The sequence below is a fragment of the Lathyrus oleraceus genome, chromosome 3 (genome assembly GCF_024323335.1).
Source record: "Lathyrus oleraceus cultivar Zhongwan6 chromosome 3, CAAS_Psat_ZW6_1.0, whole genome shotgun sequence".
NCBI classification, from domain to species: Eukaryota; Viridiplantae; Streptophyta; class Magnoliopsida; order Fabales; family Fabaceae; genus Lathyrus; species Lathyrus oleraceus.
The window spans coordinates 150,961,333-150,965,186 of NC_066581.1; the positions used below are offsets into that span (position 1 = coordinate 150,961,333).

Here is a 3,854-nt window from a genome sequence, read left to right on the forward strand (position 1 = left end):
TGTTTAAGACTTGATAACTCCTTATCCATGATCCATGAGATGTGATCATCAATCTATACACATAATAGTATTAATGCTTTAATGTTATCCCACTTCACAATAAGGCTCGACTACGGATACTTTAAGAATAGTGTCCTTATGTTTAATGTGATCTCATGATTAAGCCACACTTGATACATTAAACGGACTAGCTATTCTAGGGACTTTATTAAACAACCATAATAAAGAAAAAGCCTTTTATTATTAATAAATAATTTGATACAAGTACCAAAAGTATTGGCCTCTAGGGATTACACCAACACTTATAACCCTCTTAATAAGATTTAGACAAAATATCTCCACCACTTGAGGCATCTAATATATTCGTTGAGGAAGGCACCAATCGATTGTAAAAGGCTTCAAGTTAAATACGGATTTGTATGCCATGGTGGGGACATTGTCTGAGTATCTCCTTAAACCTTTCCGGGGCATCAAATAGGGATTCATCCTCTCCTTGTCTAAATAAGGTTATCTCACTCCTCATTTTAGCATTTTCGGAAGGAGGGAAGTACTCAGCCATAAATTTTTCATCTAAATCATTCCATGTGGCAATGGAATTAGGCTCCAAGAAATTTAATGAGCTCTTGGCTTTATTCCTTAGAGAGTATGGAAAGAGCCTCAATCTGAATGCATCATCCATGACACTAGGAATTTTAAAATTACTAGCAACATCCAGGAATTCTCTCAAATGCAAGTGAGGATCTTCGTTTGCAGATCCCGAGTACTGGCCAGTAGTTTGCAACATTTGAAACATCATAGGCATAAATGCAAACTGTCTTGTATCAATTTATGGTCGTACGATCCCAATATTCATGGAATTTGGATCAAATATTTCATAATCTCTGATGTTTCTCGCCCTGTCATTGGCAATGCCAATAATGTCATTGTCTGCCATGACAACTTCTTCCTCAACTTTGTTTTGCACTATTCTTTCTAAATCTGGTAAGTCAACCAAAAAGAAGGGAGGGGGACTCCTCATAAAATGTCGAGTAAGTTGAAATCTCCTTAGTACTATGAGATTTCTTTCAGGTTCAGCATCTCCTATGTAAATTGGATGCAATAACCTACACATATAACATCTAAGCACATATCGTGACACCATAGTATAGGAAACGTTAAAGGCTTAAATGCTTAAATAATAAAAAAACAATGAATAAAAAATAAAAAATGTAACTTGGCACTCCCCGACAACGACGCCAAAAACTTGTCGCTTGAAAATATGTCACATGCAAGTATACATGCATGTTTAAAAGTAGCAAGTGATAAAAAGTAAGGATATCGTACCCGCAAGTAGTGAATGTTACTTACGATGACTTTGTAATACACTATCTTCTGAACTTAAGCATGAGTAAAGATAAAAATAATATATGAATGTCAAAAGTTCAACTTTTCTCCTTTAAATCAGATCTAATTAGTGCAAGGTGAGAGTGAAAAGATATCAAGAAAATGCATGTTAAGCTAAGGTCCATTAATGTTAATGAAGTAACTCTGTGTTCATGATGTGTAGTGTCGTGCCAAGAAATGTCAGAGTGATCAGGAGGTGTATTTCTACAATATCAAAGCATGCATTTCTAGGGCAAGAGAACGAATCTCTAAGTCACATTTATTACCCTAAAATATGTCTGTTTGTATTCTGAGACCCCTTATAGTTGTAGTTCCTCATCTCTAAGTGAACTAATCAATTGAATATCTCTATCCTACTCTTTTCAACTACTTTTATTGTGAAATCCAGTTGTTGTTGAATCTCTCACAACAACAAGCTATTATATTTTTCTAAGTTGATCACTCAAGAATCAGATTTGTAAGGAAGTTAACACATAATAAAACAAGGCACTAAATAACAAATAACTTAACATAAAAACATCATAACATTAACTTCCCATTTGCTCAACATACAAAAGGTTTAGCTCATGATGAGCCGAGTACAAACTACATACATGGTTTTAGATACATTCTTAAAAAAATACCAAACAAGAAATGTAAACCTAAGAGTAACTTGAATACTTCTTAAGATGGATAATCTACAAGAGATGACTCTAGTCGCGCTAGGGATCAATAGCTGATACATGGAATGGTGAGAAGAAGAAACTCTCTCTTTTCTCTCTACTATCCTCACACTGCTATCTTCTATATTATATTATGGAATAATGCTTAACTCTTTCTCAATCTCTAACAAGGTTTATTTATAAGCATTCACTAGTGTTTCTTGTGATGTCTTAGATCATGGGCCAAAAATAAGGAAATAAAATCAAGCCCATTATATGAGTCAGCGCCTTCACATCATTCTTTCGGCTTAGCAAGCAAGGAATCAGGTACAAGGGAACAATTGTGGGAGACAAGGTGTCTTGTGATAGACTATCACAATAGAGTGCATACGACATTGTCCTTTTCTTACAGAGTGCGTAGAGTAGTGGTTGTAATATAGTACCATATTTTGTCTTCTAGTCCCTATTGATCTTATCCACTTGATTAAAATGAATTTCCTTCAATACATAGTAGAGGTTCCCTCCAATACATCAATCCTTCCATGCTTTCCCTAGGAACTTAGTTGCTTTATCCGTTTTCCCTTTTTGGTTGAGTTCATCTTTTTGCTTCAGCTTGTGCTCCGAGTTGCTGACCACTGCAGTTGATAAATGCCCAAAATGGATAAAATTCACTTATGAAAAATAACATTTATTGAATTAAGGAAACATTTATTCATGAAATAATACACACTATTCAAGAAAATGATACTTTTAACAATGTGTGATTAATTATTGCAGGAATGAATCAAAGGAAGGAAAAAGCCAAAACAAAGAGCATGTCCTATTTCGCTACGCGAATTCTAGTTCTCTTAGCGAAACCAAGTCAGAAATAAAACATCCAGGTTCCCCAGCAGCGAGTTGCAAGCGAAGGCACGATTTGCTAAACGAGTTCTGTTTTGCTTAGTGAAACCAAGTCAATAGAAAATCATTCCAATTTGCTAGGAGCAAAGCGCATCAAAGAAGTAGTGAAGGCCCGATTCTCTAAGTTTGCTATGTTCTCTCAACGAAACTAAGTCAATAGAAAATCATCCCAGTTCGATAGCAGTGAAGGATGTTTACATAGCGAACTATACCTCGCTTAGAGAGGTTTGGCGGTTCTTAGAAGGAGGTTGGACAACTCAAATTTTAATGGAGAGGAAAGGAAGTTATCTTATTGAACTATGCTTTTCTTAGTGAAGATTGGTGCCTCCTAGAAGTCGGTTTTACAGCTCACAGACTTAGTTGAAAGGAAATGATAGCTCGCGTAGCAAAACTGAAACTCGCTAAGCAAACTCAGGCGGCCAGAACTAGTATAAAAAGAGACCAAGAGCAATGCAGAAGGCATCTAGTTTTCATTGATAACAACTTGTAATATTTAGTGTATTCTGTAAAAAAAAGAGTTGTAATAGAAACTTAGGGGAGGGACTCGAAGAATCGAGCTGGATATGCATCAAGGATCGAGGAATCGCCATTGATGCCCATTCATCTCCAATTCTTTCTTTTTATACAGGCTACCATGAAAATGGCTAGCTAATCTCTTCCTCTTGCTGGGATTCAAAGAATCTACCGTAATCGTATGTATATTTACCGATTGTATTCTTAATATAAACATGTTTTCATGATTATTGATTCTATCTTGATTTTATCGTCACATTTTATGAATTCGATCTGTTAATGAAAATCGCTTTCAAGTTCATGAACCAAAGTTAATGAATCGGTTAAACTCTAATTGTTATACATAGAATTAGTTTTAATATCCATCTTCAAATACTTGATCTTCAAACAATTAGATTGTTTAATTGGTTGAGACAT

At 35.2% G+C, this 3,854-nt stretch overlaps 1 non-coding gene across 1 annotated transcript; it reads left to right on the forward strand.

The window, feature by feature from the left end:
* The first annotated feature begins 419 nt into the window (after positions 1–419).
* Positions 420–526, forward strand: LOC127133495 (small nucleolar RNA R71). Its single transcript, XR_007807466.1, has one exon. It is a non-coding gene; the product is annotated as a small nucleolar RNA R71 (small nucleolar RNA).
* The last annotated feature ends 3,328 nt before the right edge of the window (positions 527–3,854 follow it).